This window comes from Canis aureus, chromosome 37, assembly GCF_053574225.1.
Source record: "Canis aureus isolate CA01 chromosome 37, VMU_Caureus_v.1.0, whole genome shotgun sequence".
Lineage (NCBI taxonomy): Eukaryota > Metazoa > Chordata > Mammalia > Carnivora > Canidae > Canis > Canis aureus.
Genome location: NC_135647.1, coordinates 10,992,150 through 11,011,298, shown reverse-complemented (window position 1 = coordinate 11,011,298; position 19,149 = coordinate 10,992,150). Strand labels below are relative to the sequence as shown.

General features: G+C 44.1%; 1 protein-coding gene across 14 annotated transcripts in view; it reads right to left on the bottom strand.

The window, feature by feature from the left end:
* Nucleotides 1-19,149, bottom strand: part of ATXN1 (ataxin 1) — a 412,684-nt gene that overhangs the window by 196,852 nt on the left and 196,683 nt on the right. For 13 of the 14 annotated variants that reach the window (XM_077886366.1, XM_077886353.1, XM_077886354.1 and 10 more), the window contains one exon: nt 1,277-1,337. The exons of the other annotated variant lie outside the window; for it this stretch is intronic. The gene's annotated coding sequence lies outside the window, so the exon portion shown is untranslated. The remainder of the gene's footprint in view (nt 1-1,276; nt 1,338-19,149) is intronic. 14 annotated transcript variants of the gene reach the window in all.

Sequence of the window (19,149 nt, the reverse complement as noted above, 5' to 3'; positions counted from 1 at the left end):
CACTTAGCTCGCCAAACTAAATGAACATGATCCAGAGCCAGCTCTAGCACAGGCATCCTTGAAAAAAACCGCAGATAAGCCCACCTTCTAGGATTCCAGCGGACGATCAGACTCACACTTCCCTCCTTCATGCTCTACAAACGCACTCTCATGTAAGAAACAGTACATTTTTTTTTTTTTAATGAAGAAATGCTTCTCTGTAACCCTCTGTGACGGCAGGTCAAATTTGTACTGCATCATACGGAAGCTGTTAGGCGTGACTCTGCAGGTGCACACAGTCCCGAGTGGGGGCGTGTGGGTCTGCAGCTGGCCAGTACACACCTGCAGGTGCGGCATGGCTTCTAGCTGCAAAACAGATGCACCACCCTGTCTGGGCATGTGACACGGCACTTGGCAAATGCAGTGGTTTGGGAAGCGCAAAGGAAAATATGCTCTCTTAGAGGAGGTCTGTAACGGAAGTGTTCTGGGTCCATCCACTCCACCCACCCCTCCTGGTAGTAGCCAAGTAGGATTACTGGAAAGTTAACTAGTTAAACAGCATCACTGATGCATGCCGTGGAGGGATGTTATCAGGTCAAATCACGTACAGCTCTGCATCCTGAGAAAGAAATGGGACTCAAAAGACAGCTCTGCGCAGGGTGGGGGGAGCAGGGAAGACCACCACGTACGTGCCTGGGAGTCAAGTGCCTCTCAGCATCCCAGCTCCACTGCTGTCAGAGAAGCCCCCAGACAGGTGATACGAGGCCCTCTGGGCCTCAGCTGCCCCATCCATACAGAGGGGCTTTGCCAGATGGGCTCTAAAGTCCCATCTAATGCTCACATCCTATTACTCTGTCATGATATTTGCGAGACAGTGTGTCATAGGAGCAAAACGGATGGTTTCTCCTTGCCCATGGCTATATTTCTGTGCATCAGTCACTGAAGAAAAAGAGAAACTTTCTGTCTCATCCTCCCTGCAAGCTGGACAAGGTATGAGGAACAACAGTAATAATTCATCAGAGGCAAAAACGTGTGTATAGCAAAAAGAAACAGCAGAAAAATATAAGAGAGGAACCTTCCCTTCTGAAGGGAAGAGATGTGATGGGTAGAAAGAACATTTTGGTTCCAAGTGGGAGAAAGCTACTCGAGAACGCAAGCTATCAAGCACTTTTCTTGAAGCATCACAAGAAATGGATAAAATATTGATGTGAAAATACATATATTTTATATGAAATGATATATATAAAAGACATAAAAGATAACGTAAAAAAAATAGAAGAGTCCAAGGATCACTCACCCTATGAAAACAGCAGACTGGTTTCTTTTCACCCAGAAGAAGGACTAATTTCTTTGGAAAACTGGAAGAGAAAGAGATTTTTAAATAAACAACATGAAATCTATACTTCAGGTCAGCACAGGAAGGCAGCCCTAGCGATTATAAACAATCCCAGCTCCCGGCCACTTTGGCACTTAGTAGGCACACAGTACATGTCTGATGGATGGTTAGACTTGCAATTGCTTGGCCAACTGCATGAATTTTGAAAACAGAGCTTTGAACATTTAATATGTAGAAAAGTAACCCTGTGCATGATTCCTTGATTACAAAATACAAGAACCTTATGACAAAGGAGGGTATATAGCCTGGTCTGGGAAATCATTTACCAGGTGGATCTTTCAAAATGCGTCTGCAGCCCCATGTGAGGATGCCTTAGTAAGTAACCAGCGTACCCCATGACTGCCCTGTGCCCTTTCCTCACCTTCCCCACCCCAAAATGGTACACCGACAACTCCACGCACACCCTGCTGAGGTCAGTAACCTCACAGGGATCTGTAATAGGGCTCATATGGGAATGTGGACTTGGCAGAGAGGCACCAGGGGCCACGTATCATGCCGACTGAGTAATCCCGTGAGGAGCCACGGTGTTTGGGATCAAGTGTGGGAAAGAACAGAGATGATGTGAATGTTGGAAGCGGAAGCCTGAAAGACAAAGAGAGATAAGGGGGTGACAGCAACAGATTGTGTAATCTACATCACAGAAGGAACTCAGCTCAAGATCCAAGTTTTTAAAAATTTCCAGAGACTGTTTTAAAGACGCCTTTGCAGGTTTAGGAGGGGATGTGAGGCGGAGCTGGTATAGCTCCAGAGACTGGCAAACTTCACATGATCCCAGAGCATTCGGGATTAAGTCTACGCGGGCTGTAAGAAGACCACTTGATGTGGTTCTGCCTCCTGAGAAATTCACAGTCTCAGTGAAAACACTTATAGGGTAACAACACAGGAGCAAAAGACGGTACATGCTGGTACAGTCTCTGAGCACCTTTTTAAAGCAACACTTTATAATCTGCGCACAGACATTAACCTTTCATCCTAACGGCAGCAAGATGTCTACAGTAAGAACCACAAAGATCAGAAATGCTAAATTTCAGACCCAAGTCTGCATCTCAGCTCAGGTGCACATCCAGTGGTGGCACTCAAGATATAAACTCTCAAAACGCTTTCTTCAATGGCAATACGAATACCCACGTCGTATCAGTTTCACATTCTTATTTCGGGTGCTTGACCCATAGGAGAGACTTGGGGAAAGAAAAAGCTCTCATGCCATGTGGCACAAAATGTTTCTAGGTCTGCATGAATCCAGAATACACAGGAGGGATTTTTATAATTTCATAACTTGTGAGATTGTGAGTACCTGTATTGTCTTCTCTTTTTCCCTAACCCCTCAAAAGTAGATGAGTCAAATGAGAGCACAGCAAAACATCTACTGTGAACAATTAGATGATACACATGAGGAAGCAATCCAAAGAAGACAAGTCAGCAAGCCCCACCAATAATCCCTACGAACATTTTGGTGTATATGGCTCTGGTTTCTCTCCTACAGTCAGGTACACAGAGTTTATTATTATACGTGTACTTATATAAATAAAATTGCATACATACATATAATTTATTTGTGATATACAATGATGTTACATATTGTATGTAATTCATACTGCTTTGCAGTCTGATAATATCTTACTTGTTATATTACAAACCTCTTTTAATATCAGTAAATCCATCTCCATCATCATTCTTTTCTTTTAAAGACTTTATTTTTTAAGTCATCTCTACACCCAACATGGGGTTGGAACTCACAACCCCAAGGTCAACAGTCACATGCTCTACTGAATGAGCCAGCCAGGTGCTCCTCTGTCCTAATTCTTAAAGAACTGCAAGACTCCTTCATTGAAAGAATGAACCACTAAATAAACAGTTGTTGAATTTACAGAGTCTACCAACGTGCCCCAGGTTTTTGAGAAATGACCACATGATAGCACATGGTTTTCTTTTACATTTTTGTCAAGACTGAAGAAGGCAAAGTGAAATAAATATCAGAAATCTTAACAACAACAACAAAAACAACTATTGGTTTGTGTGGGTGTCCCTTAGAATACAAACTGGCATTAACACCACAGGCAGTATCACAAATGACAATATTCACTGAGCTTCCAATATATTGGAAGAGGACAACATATTAAAGCCTAGGGCTAATGGTAGCTAGAGATGCCAACACTCGAGCTATGAAGTCCTAAGTGTGAAGTTACAGGAGTGTCCTGTGTTCAGTGTGATCACGGAACAAAGTTACTTAATGATAGAAAGGTAAACTGAAAATTGTAGAGTCTTGAGCAATTTAAAAAATTATCATTGCATTACACAAACTTTAAAAAACCTAAAAAAAAAAATCGGGATTTGCCATATTAGAAAACATAAGAGGTAGAATGTTTGTGCAGCCTCAGTATTTCTAATCTAGTTCCCTTCTCGAAGGGAATGGTTGATTTGCTAACACATATGTGATACAGTTTTGCTTGAGTTGCACGACACAACCTTATCCTCGATTGAGAAAATCGTGCCGTACCTCAAAATGTGACTGACTAGCAACATTTCAGGAAAATACCACTTTGGGTGGGGGGGAGGCTGAGGGAGTGAATGTATCCCCACAACCTGCAAAGAGTGTGGGGCTAATTCCTCCTCCAGTTAGGAATGTAATTAACCCTTTCTAAGTATTACCAACACTGCTTGGACAAGCAGGGAGCAGCAGAGAAAGGTAGGACATAACTGTGGCGTCAGAGAAATGCCATATCAGCTACTGACTGGAAAATCCCATAGGGACCAAAAGTGGAGAAACAATGGAGAGAAATGTTAAGTTTGATTTCTGAAACAGCAAATGGACAGGTGATAACCCCCTCGCATGCTACCTTCCAACAAAAGTTCCCTGAAAATTGACCCCTCGCCCAGGGGATTCAAGTTTCAGGGGAAGTGACAGTCTGAGGAGTCACTCAGTCTCTTGGAAGAGACTTCTGCTGCTCTCTTTGGCCCACGTGGAATAGTCAGCATTAGGAGGTAAGAACACAGACCTTAAATGTTAGCGCTGGGTAGAATCAGAGAAATATCTCAACAACTCACACCAGGGACTGTATGTCACAGAAACCGAACTGGGCTACTCTTCACAGATCTCCTCTGATGGTACAATTCAGGAGTGAGGGAGCTGTCCCTAGATCCGACACTGAACTTCTTATAGGAAAGGACATTTTGCTTTGCTTAAAACTCTTCTGGTGGTCAATGCTTCCTCCATGAGAAAGAACCAGATGGGCAGGCTGTGGAGTGTGCTATGCAATGTCTCTTCTATGCAAAGCCAAATGATGCACCTCTCTCTTTAAATTTGCTTTTGAAGGGTCCTTCGTATCTTTTGACAGTGCACATGGGTTGGCCTAGTACATATTCTGTATAAAAAAATAAATAAGTAAATTTGCTTTTGAAGGGTCCTTCATATCTTCTGACAGTGCACATGGGTTGGCCCAGTACACATTCTTTATAGAAGACCTGTAGAGCCATGGAAAATTGTGGTTTAAATCCTAGCATCTCTGTCCAATGGTGTGCCCAGCCAAGATATGACCTGGCCAGGAAAACTGTGCTGACCCCATGTATTCCACACTTACATTTTTTGGACTACTGACTTGGGAAATTTTTGCCTTATCATTGTATAATCATGTAGTATCATCCTGGGTAACCGCACTGGACTCCTTAATATTAGCTACTAGCATGTACTGAGTGGCTATTGTGTGGCAACAAGATTTCATCTGTCATCTCTTCTCCTCACAAACTCTCTGTAAAATAAGACATATTAGCCTCATTGCTCATAAGAGGAAAACAAGGTTCAAGACAAGCAACCTGACCGAAGTTGCATAACCAGTAACTGATAAAGCAAAAATTCAAAGTGAGGTTTGACTGGGTTTCACAGCCAAAGAGAAAAGAGATGAGCGCCCTGGCACCCTGCATATAGATTTTTATAAGAAAGCTGCAATACATAGCATTCTGTCAAATGCACAAAAAAAGAGCACTTGCTTTCACCAAATAAGCAGATACTCCCTTTGCAGGTTGTTGTATGGGAGTAGCAAGCAAGGATGCCCGAACAAAAGTTATCCAGGACATTCCGGGCCGAGCATGGCATTAAATCGTCCAACAGGTGCTAGGCAAGCATTCTCCAGCAGAACAGCAGGATTAAAGTGCTGACAGTTGCAACGACACAAAATGTAGCCTTGGCAAGTTGGTCTAACAATTACTTTGCATCATTCTGATTATGAGCCACAAGCATGCAATCAACAGCATAGAGACGATCTTAAATGATCTCCATCAGCATTTTACTTTACTTATCAAAGCGTGGCAGATGGAACACACTCTGATCTGACCTCAACGCAATGTTAATGACCCAAACACAAAGAATGTGCAGCAACAATAAGGATGCAAGAGCATTGGCCTTGCTGGGGATCATTGGTTACAAAAGATGCCTTTTATTTCATTCAGTTTTTCCATTTATTACTTCAGAGTAAAAAAATAATATCTATGTGTTTCTCATCTGATAAATTTATCCACAGTCTAACTCAATTTAAACATTTAAGTAACTTTACAAATTCCCCAGACTTAATATCGCATGTCATACATACTTCTACAAGGAGCACTTTCCGTCTTCCGTTGTACATTTTTGTGGGTACACATTCCCCGATCGCAGCCCAGCTCTGAGAGCCTGGAATTGACATCATTTATTTCTGTCTTCCCAACCCCTAGCCCAGTGCCCAGCGTATATGGCAGACATTCAAAATATGCAGAAATGAATGAATTCTCATTGGACCGTAAATAAGAAGGCATGCTTACTGAAAACATGAATGACCCCAAGTTGTTCTGAGAAGTCACCAGTACTTCAAAGAGCAGGATCTGAATTCCAAAACTTGTCTTCAAATTGGAAAGATAATGGTAAACACATACAAAAATTTAGTAGAGAACTGTTCTTAGGGAGTAAAAAATATATACAAATATTAAAAAAAATACTGCCCTCATATCGACTGTATTAAATCATCTACAAAAAGACCATCCCAAGAGATCTAACCTCAACAGCAAAGCCTGTAACTGAAGAGGGAGATAGTATCTGGAGAGTGGTTTCCAAGGAGAGTAATTAAAATCACTGGAGGTTAGAGTACCAGATCTGGAAGAGAAATACTGATTATTAGATTATCAAAGGAAAAAAGAGGTCAACTTTCCTTCTCCAAAAATAAAGTAAAAGGATCATAAAATTTTCATTATATCAGCACTACTACGACCAATGCCTAGCACTTCACTGGCACATCTCAGTTGGGGCAGTAAGAGTCATGAAATGGGACAAGGACTCTATTTTGCCTTTAGATAAATATTATACCGCGGCAAAATGTAAGCAGGTTCATCCATGATTGGGATCCTATTTGGATGATATAAAATGAGTGCTCTATGCTCTGTGTAAGAAAATCTCTTCAGGTAGATGTCACTCCTGGTTTGATGATTTCTCGGGTATCTGTGTGTCTGTGTGTGTGTGTAGGATTTCCAGTGGTCTCAAAGGGTGTTATCTACAATGAAATAAGGTAATATATGTTTAATATTCTTGAATAGTCAATGTTTAACTTATGTTTAATAAGTTTTGAATTGCCAAAATACACCACGTAGACTTTTCAAAGGCAATGTCCATAAACCTCAACAATCCTTCAAGCAGGCAGCATAAATTTATTGTATGAACGGCCAAAAGGCTAAACAGAAGGCGAAACAAAATCAGCAAACCGACGGTAACTCAGAATTCCAAAATTGGCAATCACTGCCTTGGCAAAGCTGCATCTCTGACTCGGAGGGAGGAGTAAGAGAAGCAGGGTGCTATTTTTAGGGTAAAAGGCAGCAAGTTTTTTATGCTCCACACTTTCGGGCCATGCCCCTGCAGTACAACTCCTCTCACTGGCGTGAAAGGGCACAGCTACTTCACCGAAGTTCGGTATCAACAGGAAATAGCACAGGGGAAAGGCCAGAGTTAGGGAGTAGGGCTGTAAATGTGCAGCCTGTGCCAGACACGTCTCTCTCACATCTGGCCAGCACAGGTGGTGCTAGATGCAAAAGCTACTGCCCCCATCAAATAACAAAGGCCTAGAGGACACAATTTTGGTCGCAAAGCTGGAGTTCAATAACTACTTAAAAGCTATCATACTCGCATCTATGTGAGCTTTATAGTTCTCAAAGTGCTCACTGTAGAGCGAACAGTCGGCAGTGAACATTGTTAGATTATATATAAGAGTTTTAAAAAGGGTACCTTTTAAATGTCTACAACAGCCAAGGGCTGGCAAACTTTTTCAGGAAAGGGGCCAGATAGCAACCGTTTTAGGCTTTGTGGGCCTGATGATCTCCATCACAGGCACCCAGCTCCTCCACTGTAGCACCACGGAAGCCACAGACAGTGCTAATCGCAATGCGCATGGCTGTGTTCCAATAAAACTTTATTTTCCAAAACAGGTGGGGGGGGGGGGATTTGACCCACAGGCCAGAGTCTGTCCACCCCTGGTCCAGAATATCATTATACTGGGAAATGGTAAGATATAATCTCTGCTTCCTGCTTTTCCCCAAAACAGATTACATTTTTGTTTCTGTGGAAATTAATAAAGGAAACCTCATTAGAGTGGACTTGGGAGACTAAAAGGGGAGGCAGGAAAGGGGAGCTGCACCACTCAACATCAATCATAGGAAAATTGCCAATTATAGACCCCTAGGCAAGACTCTTCAGCAGAAAAGAATCATCAGTTATAGGTCCCAACAGGGAAAGATGTACATCGCAAATTCTGTAATTCCACCACCCCTGCAACTCAGCCAGTTGAGAAACGGTCATCACCCTGAACTCTTGCTCTTTTTTTTTTTTTTTAATTTTTTTAAAATTTTTATTTATTTATGATAGTCACAGAGAGAGAGAGAGAGAGAGAGAGAGAGGCAGAGACACAGGCAGAGGGAGAAGCAGGCTCCATGCACCGGGAACCCGATGTGGGATTCGATCCCGGGTCTCCGGGATCGCGCCCTGGGCCAAAGGCAGGCGCCAAACCGCTGCGCCACCCAGGGATCCCCTCTTGCTCTTCTCCAACAGATTTTCTCTCCAAACAACTCCTTTCAAATTCCTCCTTTTCCATAAAGTAACGTTCCTCTTCTTTGTTGGACTTGCCTGTGTTTTGCTGTAGCTTCCATGTCCCAAATAGTGATTCTTTGCTATTCCTGAATAAACCCATTTTTGCTGAGAGATAACTGCAAGGTTTTTTTTTTTTAAAGACTTTATGTACTTATTCATGAGAGATACAGAGAGAGAGACAGAGACACAGGCAGAGGGAGAAGCAGGCTCCCTGCGGGGAACCCGATGGAGGACTCGATCCCAGGACCTCGGGATCATGACCTGAGCCAAAGGCAGACGCTCAACCACTGACACTCCACCCAGGTGCCCGTTAAAGTTTTATTTTTAAGGTTAATATTAGTACAGAGTTAAGATGGTAATATCCAAAAGCAGGGAGTGACTTAGTTTTGCAGTGTCCATTAAACTTCCCCACAACAGCAAGGGCAGATCTTTCCTTCCGACACAGAGTTTTACAGAGTGGCAAGTCTCTGTGCATTCATCTCTGCATTACGTATGTGCAAAGAGGTCAGGCAGCCCCACAGAACACCAGACAAACATTCTGTGGCTTCTTGAAGTAGCGCACTGCCCAGAATCAAGAGGACACCAGTGCAACCACAAGAAACAAACCACCTGACTAAAAACTGGGCAAAGGTCTTGAATTGACATCCTTCCGAAGAAGATACACAAATGGCCAACAGGCACTTCAAAAGTTGCTCAACCTCACTCATCGTGAGCAGAATGCAAATCAAAGCCACAGTGAGATTGTTCACACCCAAGAGGATGGCTATTTGGCTATTTACAAACAACGGCAAATGCAAAACAATGAGAACAGAAAATGACACACTATGTTGGCCAGGACATGGAACCATTGCCACCCTCACGCCTGCTGGTGGGAATGCACAATGGTATGCGGCTGCTGCGGAAGAACAGCGTGGTGATCCTTCAAAAACTGAAATGTAAAATGATTATATGGTCCAGCAATTCCACTTCTGGGTATATACCCCAAAGAAGTGAAAGCAGGGAGTTCAACATATGTCTGCATTCACCCAGGTCCCCAGTGGCACTCCGCACAAAACCCAAAAGGTGGAAGACGTAACTCAAGGGTGACTAAACGAAATATGGTAGATGGACAAGATGGAATATTATTCAGCCTTAAAGAGGACGCAAGCTCAGGTACATGCTGCGGCATACAGAGCCCTGAGGACATTTGCTAAGTGAAGTAAGCCAGTCACAAAAAGACAAATACTGCATGAGTCCACCTCTTTGGGGGTACAGAGGAGGAAAATCCACAGAAAGAGAAAGTGGCTGCCAGAGGCTAGGGGGAGGGGGTATGGGGAGTTAGTGCTTCATGAGAATGGGGTTTCAGTTTGAGAGGATGTAAAACATTTCTGGAGATGGATGGTGGTGATGGTTGCACCACCATGTGAATGTACTTAATGTCAGTGAGCTGTATACTTAAAAATAGTAAATTCTAGGAGTGCCGAGGGGAGTTCAGTCAGTTAAGCTTTAGCCTTTGGTTCAGATTGTGATCCCCGGGTCCTGGGGTCAAGCCCCATGTAGGGCTCCCTGCTCAGCGAGGAGCCTGCTTCTCCCTCTCTATCTGCTTTTTTTTTTTTTTTAAGATTTTATTTATTTAGTAGAGACACAGAGAGAGAGAGAGAGAGAGAGAGAGAGAGAGACAGGCAGAGGGAGAAACAGGCTCCGTGCAGGGAGACTGATGTGGGACTCGATCCCGGGTCTCCAGGATCATGCCCTGGGCTGAAGGCAGCATTAAACTGCTAAGCCACCAGGGCTGCCCTCTCCATCTGCTTCTAATCTCCATTTGTACTCTCTCTCTCTTTCTCTTTCTCAAAATATAGAAATAAAACCTTAAAAAAATAGCAACTTCTGTGTTACATACATTTTCCCACAATTAAAAAAAAAAAAAAAAAAACAGCTTTGTGAACACTTGCTCCTCTGTGGGAGCTTTTCAAGTGATCTATTTAGACCAGGATATCCCAACGCCATCCAAGTCACTCTTGCTTGAGATGGCTGATTTATGGGAGGCAGTTAAGGAAATGGAGGGTTCTAGGAAATCAGTTAAAATCTGAGAGCCTTCACATCTAGGAATCATTTGGACTAAAAGAGAGTAAGACTCAGAGTGAATTCTGCACAGATTGGTGATATGGCCAGGAAGCCTGCAATATTCTCTCTGAGTGCTATTTCCCCCAAGATTCCATTTGACAGTGGTTCAGGAGGAAAGTCAATTATAGGTAGGAATAAAAGTTAGGGAAGTTTACCTACCCGATGGAAGGCACAAGGAAAAGTAAAGGAAATCCCTATAATTAAGGCAAAGTGACTCTATCTTTTAGGATCATGGTGAAAAACTCACCATTTCTAAGTAAGAGTAAGTCTCTCTCTCCCTAACCTTGCTCTCTTTGGTCACACACACATGTGACCACCATTAGTTGACTAGCGTGAAATGTAAGCTCCTCTGAATCTAATTCTGCATAACCCTTCATACCATACAGCATGCCTAAGAGGTGACCTCATGAAAACTGTCTTTCTTTAGCATTATTCCGTGGATTACTCAGGTATCATCCTTGCAAAAGTCAAGCTAATCTAGGGCTGCATTACCGATGACAAGCAGAATGATGTGGAGTCATGGTTTCTCAGCTGCAGGCAAAGGATACCACCGCTTGTCATTTATTTTTGTTAAGAAATAGGGAAGATACCTCCAAGCCAGCCCAGCCCTACGAGAGGAGAACAGTCTGAAGACTGCACAGCTGATATATGACATTGGTGATTACCTGTAGGTGATGACAGGTCTTCCCCCATGGCCAACGAGGCAGAAGGTTGTGCCATTTCCAACTCAGTTAACCAGGATGGTCATCAGAGTGTCCATATATCCCAGTTGACTGCAATGTTTTCTGGCTATCAGAATTTTATTTTATATTTTTTAAAGGTTTTATTTATTTTTTCGTGAGAAACAGAGAGGAAGAGACACAGGCAGAGGGAGAAGCAGGCTCCATGCTGGGAGCCTGATGTAGGACTCGATCCCAGGTCTCCAGGATCATGCCCTGGGCCGAGGGCTGTGCTAAACCGCTGAACCACCCGGGCTGCCCTGGCTATCAGAATTTTAATCAACATATAAGAACGTGTAGTTTTCATTGGAGGGCACATACATCTATTATAACCATTTTTGACAGCTTTTGTCAGAGAATTCACAGTATTGAACAAAAACATGTATATGAAAAAAAAAAACTGCTAGAGGAAAAAAGGAAATACAGGGGAAGAGTTTATACCACACTTTCAGACAGCTAAAGCCAGCAGCGTGCAGAAAAATGTTCAATGACTAGCTGGAGGGGAGAGAGGAGTCCTGATTTGTAGTGTTTGCAGATGTCTCTAGTATAAACATTCCCACCATGGCCGATTTCAAGCTAGCAATGATGCCAACCTGCTCTCCAAATTCCTCAAAATTGAACAGTTGGCTTGTGAGAGCCAGTGCAAGCTGGCTGCAACCCACCACTGGCCAAAACCCATCTCCCTCATCCCACCAAGATCAAGCAACCGGACCCCTCTGATTCATACCTAAGATAACCCCCCGAAGTGAAAGTCAATCGGTAATCAGGCCTCTTCCTATCCACCAGAAGATATCTGTTCCCACTACCACATTGTATTTTTTTATTTTTATTTTTTAGTCTCGTCATCAGGAGTAAACCACACTCAAGTCCAATGTCATGTAAAAAGCCTTCTCCGGGACTCCCGGGTGGCTCAGTGGTTAAGCATCTGCCTTTGGCTCAGGCAGTGATCCCAGGGTTCTGGGACCGAGTCCCCACAGGGAGCCTGCTTCTCCCTCTGCCTGTGTCTCTGCCTCTCTCTGTGTCTCTCATGAAAAAAATAAATAAAACCTTAAAAAAAAAAAAAAAAGCCTTCTCTGACTGCTCTATTGCTAGCTCTTCTCTATGCTGAATTTCTACAGCACCCCTATATAGTCTACTGACCTCTCTTGGGATTCCAGAGGGCCGGGCTCCATGGGGGCAGGGAAGTTCTCACAGCGCTAAGCATAGGGCAGAGTCTGACCCGGCCTGAACTGGCTTGACTGGTGGGGCTGACTTCTGTCCAGGCAGCTCCAGTGAGTTCGCTCACCAGCTGCTCACGCCTGTGCGCGCCAAACTCCCACAAAAGTAGGGTGGGAACTAATATTTGTTGGGCATCAAATTCCTGCATCCGCCCTGTGCCCAGAACTAGGTCCCTAACACCATTCCTCAAGAAAAGGAGTCAGGGCTACCTGGAGAAATGGCCCAATTCCAAGACTGGGGCAAGGGAGAGTCGAGAGGAGCACGAAGGAAATGCTCACTAACAAAGACACAACGATGGGGGAGCAGATCAGAGGGACAACAGGAGACGATACCCCTAATATTCTTGAAAGCACTGCCAGTGGCCCAAACTGGAAGTATAACAATGTAAACAGCAATGTACTCGGGATGCCTGGTGGCTCAAGTTGTGATCCTGGGGTCCCGGGATTGAGTCCTACATTGGGCTCCCCCCAGGGAGCCTGCTTCTCCCTCTGCCTGTGTCTCTGCCTCTCTCTCTGGGTCTTTCATGAATAAATACATAAAATAAAATCTTAAAAAAAATAGCAATGTACTGGATTATAATCAAAAGTACAAAATAAATACCCACGAGTTCACACAGACATCAAGAAATGACTGTATAAATAGGTAAGTGGGGGAAGAACAGATCGATCTCCCATGTATAAGAATTCTGAATAATAAAAAAAAAGAATTCTGAATAATCTGTGTAGATGCTTAGGCCGCAGGGAGGCGGACACAGCTCCCCACTCCTTAGATGAGGGTTCTTTCCGAAGATGGGGGCGTGTGAAAGGAGTAACTGTAAAGTGTCGACAACCTGACAAACACCACCCCAGCCCGGCGATCAAGTGCGAGATAGCCAAGGGAAGTCACAGCAAGAGCGTGCGCCCTCGATCCGGACAGTACGTGAGACAAATGGCAATCTCCCAACTTTGAGCAATATTCATCAGTCATCCTGTAGCATGTCCCTCCACTGGAGTTTTTCTAATCATAACAAAAACATAGGAAAAACCCCAATGGAGGGACATTCCACAAGACTGATCAGCACTCCTCAGACGTGTCAAGGGCATCAAAAACAAGTCAGAGAAACCGTCATGTGCAGAGGAGCCGAAGGATACGTGCTGGCTTATATGATGTGGTTTCCTAAAGGGACCCGGGGAGAGAAAAGGGATGCCAGGTGAAAGCCAAAGAAATGTCAGTGAAGTAGGGACTTTAGTTACCACTACGACTACTACTAGTACTAAATTCTGCCAAACACTCTGTTAAGTGACTGATCTAGGTTATTTTGCTTTATCCCACAATGCTGTGATATGGCTTCATGCCCATTTTACAGATGGACACAATAGAGGTCTATTTTGCCCAAGACAACAGTCCGTAACTGGTGGGATTCAAGTGGAAACTCACATTGAATTGTTCCAAGACTTTTACAAATTTGAACTTCATTAGTCCTCACAACAACCCAAGAGAACCAAGTAGTAAGGCTATTATTCCCGGTCCTGGTGAGAAAAATGAAGGAGAGACAGTTCGGGTGAGTTACTCAGGGTGACACACGGCTAGCAAGTGGCACAACCAGAATCTGAATTACAAGGCACTTCAATGCTGAGGACCAAAAACAACACACCTGACACCTTCGTGAAGAACCTGCCCTACAGGGGCACGTGGGTGGCTCAGGGGTTGAGCGTCTGCCTTTAGCTCAGGTCATGATCCTGGGGTTCTGGGATTGAGTCCCCCATCAGGCTCCTCACAAGGAGCCTGCTTCTCCCTCTGCCTGTGTCTCTGTCTCATTAATAAATAAATAAAATTTAAAAAAAAAGGACTTGCTCTACAGCGCCAGTTTCACCACACAGTGTTGAAATCATCAATAACCATAACAATAATTAACATCATAGAGTACACAGTTCATGCCAATGACTTTACAAATATTAACTCACTTAGCCTTCCCATCAAGCCAATGAGCTAGATTCTACTATTCCCCTTGTACGGATAGAAACACTGAGGCACAAAGGAGTTTAAATAATGTTAGTGAGGGCAGCCCCAGTGGCTCAGCGGTTTAGCGCCACCTTTAGCCCAGGGTGTGATCCTGGAGACCTGGGATCGAGTCCCACGTCAGGCTCCCTGCATGGAGCCTGCTTCTCCCTCTGCCTGTCTCTCTCTCTGTCTCTCATGAATAAATAAATAAAATCTTAAAAAAATAAAAATAAAATAAATAAGGTGAGTATATAGGTATATTAACTGTATGTCTCTTTCAACTTCTCTTTTATGTTTAAAATTGTGCTTAAAAAGTACAGATGTTTTAAAAGTCTCTCGTGAACGACTGTGCATGGCCATCATGAAAAGGTTCCTCAGGAGCTGTTTATTGGACCCAAATATATAGAGATCTGATTATTTTCTGGCATCACACTTTTTAAAAATTAGTTTCCTGATTTTTCCTTTTAACATCTTTCCCCTAAAAACTTTCTCCAAACGTCCCACAGTCAAAGACAGCAGTTTTGCCAGCTAATGTGTGACAAGTAGGCTGTTAAGTAACAGACCTGAGGCCCATGTTTACTAATTAGCAAATTTTGTATATAATATGAGCTTTAGGCTCTGCAGAGCCTTATACTCCACATGGACCTTCCAATCACTTTGGCGCCTTGGAGGGATTTCAACAGTTGTACTTATCACAGATCAAAAATACATCATTATTGCTCCAGTCAATAAACATCTCAGTTACATGGCACAGTTAAAATATATTTATTTCTTTGATAATTTTCATGACCTTGCTCATTTACCACTCTCCTTCAATTTCTACTTGGTCTCAGCTCCTGTAGGGCCATTTTTTGTTTGCTTAACAAGAAGTTTTTCCTGAAATAGATGTTAATTAAATGATTTAGAAAAAAAAAAAAAGTGCCTCGTCTGATTCCAGTATCAGACTGTTATATGTTTTGTAAGAATTAAAAATCTCATTCTGGGGCAGCCCCAGTGGCCCAGCGGTTTAGCACTGCCTTCAGCCAGGGTGTGATCCTGGAGACCCAGGATCGAGTCCCACATCAGGTTCCCTGCATGGAGCCTGCTTCTCCCTCTGCCTGTGTCCCTGCATCTCTCTCTCTCTCTCTCTCTCTGTGTCTGTCATGAATAAATAAATAAAAATCATTTTTTTTAAATCTCATTCTGGAGCATTTTAGGGGTACACTGTCCTGAGGTTAGATGCTTGACAAATTCATTAGCACCGGCAAATATTAAAGCCGTCCAGGAACACCTGGATGGCTCATTGGTTGAACGTCTGCTTTCGGCTCAGGTATTGATCTTGGGGGCCTAGGATCAAGTCCTGCAGCAGGCTCCTTGCAGGGAGCCTGCTTCTCCCTCTGCCTCTGTCTCTGCCCCTCTCTGTATGTGTCTCATGAATAAATAAAATCTTAAAAAAAAAAAAAAAAGGCCATCTAGAGGGCTATCCTGCCCTCCTACTCTGCAAATCAACAGCTTCCCCAACAGCCATAGAAAACAAGTGTTTCTGTCCTGCCAGGTGATGTCACCATGGGCCAGAGCTGGCTCTCTCCTTACCCTCTGACAAGGGCTCCCATGCAAGAGGAGCCATGGATTGGAAATACACACTAATCAGAACAGAGCCAGGATCCAGGCCAAAAATAGACATGCCTGGGAGAAAGAGTCTTCTCAGGAGTAATGTGCAGAGTCTGTACCACAGCCTCCCAACTTGACCATGGTGAGCTTCCCGGCAACTTGCCAGATGAGTACATTTGGTGAAAACCCTTGGGAATCGTTAAATTCCTTAGACCTGCACAAGACACATGCCCATCGAGGACAATAATTCCCTGTTTCTCTGCCATCTCCAAGACCCTGATTCCCCATGACAGTAAAAAGGCATAGGTAGGTGGTCAGGGCACCAACTCTGGTCTGAAGATGCTGGACCTATTGCTTAAGCTCACTGTTCTCAGACACACAATTTACAGAACGATCGTGGTAAAGATTAAAGGGTTAATATGTAAAAAAAAAAAAAAAGAAAAAGAAAAGAAAGCACTCGCAAGGGTACTGGCACAAAGTACGTCCTGTATATACACAAGCATTTGCTATTATAGACAAACGCCAAAACAATTCATCATTACTAATGATTCCAAAGTAATGAACCCGATCCACCCCATTCCCAAACTGCCCTTCACCTGCCCGACCGTCCAAAACCTGCTCATTTAAGACCTGCACATATTCCTGTGTCATGAGGCCCGGTCACCCACAGCGGCGATGTTAGCAGACAGAAACTCTTACTTGCAAGACTAATGTGTTTATCCAGATTAAATGTATGGTTAACTGTGCAGTCCACTTCTCCTTTTTCAAATAAGGGTTTTTCACATGCAGATTTTTATCACTGCGCTTACTTCCTCTCTTTTCTTGTAGTATTAAACATCTTTTCCTTTTCAGCTCTATCCCACCCTCTGGTTGAACTTGTATAAAGGGAAAGAAGAAGGAAACCGGCCACCTAGCTCAGAGGCCCAAGTATTTTGCTCTGAACTTCACACTGACACTATCACACACTGCCAGAGCAGTTTAACAGAGAATTGGAATCTAATGAGAAGAGATAAGAGAGGAGCACAGATAAAGGAACTCTTGAAAATCAGCCCGGATCGTGTCACCAGGCCTGGTGGCCTCGGGGCTTATTAATATAGACTGCCTCTCACTAAGGGGCAAGCAATCCTCTTGCAGTCATTTCTTTAAAACTATCAGTCACCCTCACACCGATTTACCTTTAAACAAGGACATTCTGTAACCAGGGATCCACCTATGTGGCTTAGTCATCGGATGGGCCTCAAGGTCGCCGACTTGAATAACACGATGAGAATTACCTCATTCGCCCACTATAGCACCGTTATGTCACCGATCGATACAGAGGCCTGTACACATCACCAACAAAGCCTCCTCCGGGGAGCACCCTGCATACATCAGACACAAATTGCACCCTTAAAGGCAGATGACACGTGGAACACGGGAAGATCCTTTCTGCGAAGCAGAGCCTTTGTTTGGTCTGAGAGAAGCAGCAATCTAACCTCAAAAGCAGGGAAAAAGAAGAGAGAGAGAAAGAGAGAATCCGCACAACAGAAACAGCACTGTTTGCACTCTCTCGTTGACATGACACTTCTCCCACCTTCCCTCTTGAACACAGGATGAGTCTTCTGGGGACTCACAGGGCAGGAGGGAAGACAAAAATGGAAGCATCATTGCTGGGAGGCTCTGATGCTGAGGACCAAGACACAGCACATCTGGTGCCACCACCAGAACCTGCCCTACAGCGCCAGTGTCACAGTGCATTGGTGGAATGATCGAGAACAGCAACGATAACAGACACTGGAGAGTGCTTACGACGTACTAATCACTGTTCTTTTTCTTAATTTACTAATGTTAACCCATGGAGCTCTCTCAACAACCTGCTGCAATAAATAGGTTCTATTCTTCTTCTTCTTCCCATTGTACAGATGGGAACAGTAAGGCACGAGGAAAGGAAGTAAGGTGCCTGACATCACACGGGTAGGTGGCCGGAGCTGGGATTCAAACCCAGGCAGTTAGGCTGCGGAGTCACTGCACTGAACTCTGGTTAACAGCAACACCAGCAACCACAATAAGAAGTCACCTCTGTGTTTTTTTGCACATGCTCTCCCCTCTTTTTGGCATAACCATCCCACGAATTGACTTAAAAACTTCTGTACCATCAGAGCCTTCCAGAGGAGAGGGGTCCGACATATGTTTGTGGGATGAAGGAATGAGTATTTGACTCGAAAAAATCCTTAAATCACTCTGTGCCATAGACTGAGGATGTACGGTGAACCTTGGCTTCCAACAAGGGAAATGAAGTTCAGGAAAAGCAAAGGACTTGCCTAGGGTCACGCTGCTTACCAGAGGTTTTTAAATTTTTCAAAGCTGTGAGATGTTTTTAAGAATACACAATCTTTCTACATGTGCTCAAAATAGAACAGAGTTAAAGGAGGAGCTGCTCTGCTAGAGACGGGCTGGGTCCAGCCCACCACCACCCTACATCTCCCTGCAGGCTCTGCAGAAAGCAGGTGGAGAACCACTGTGGCACCACACAGCGGGTGCAACCAGAACTTGGGCACGGAGCAAAGCACAGGGGAAGATGGGACTCTGCCCATAGATCCCTGGAATCCCAGTAGAGGACAACCAACCATTTGGGGGTCCCTTGGTCTCCTATTCCAGGGGCAGGAACTATAGTATAGCCTTCTCTCTCCCTCCTAACCATCAGGGATCCAATTCTTCTTCCTCTTGGTAGGGGTGGGGCTCAGAGACACTCATTCTCGGCTTCCTTTCTCATGCATTTCTTTTTTGTTTCCTTCTTTGTAGTGGTTCTGTATCTGTTCCTTTTTTCTGTCCCGGGGGGTTTCCCCTACAGATACCTGGAAAGGGGGCACCTCTCATGACCTACTTTGTCATCACCAGTCAGAGCAGAAGACGGCAAAGTGTGCTCAGAGGCCTTGCCAGCTGCTCTTTAGGACCTTGGATCCGATCGGGGATTCTTCAAAATGGTAACCTGGACTCCACGGTGGTGGCCAAGTTGGTCAGGGAGAGGGAGCAGTTTTGCAAGAACAGGACTGTGGGTGAACCTGTCACCCCGAATCTCAGCAGGCAGA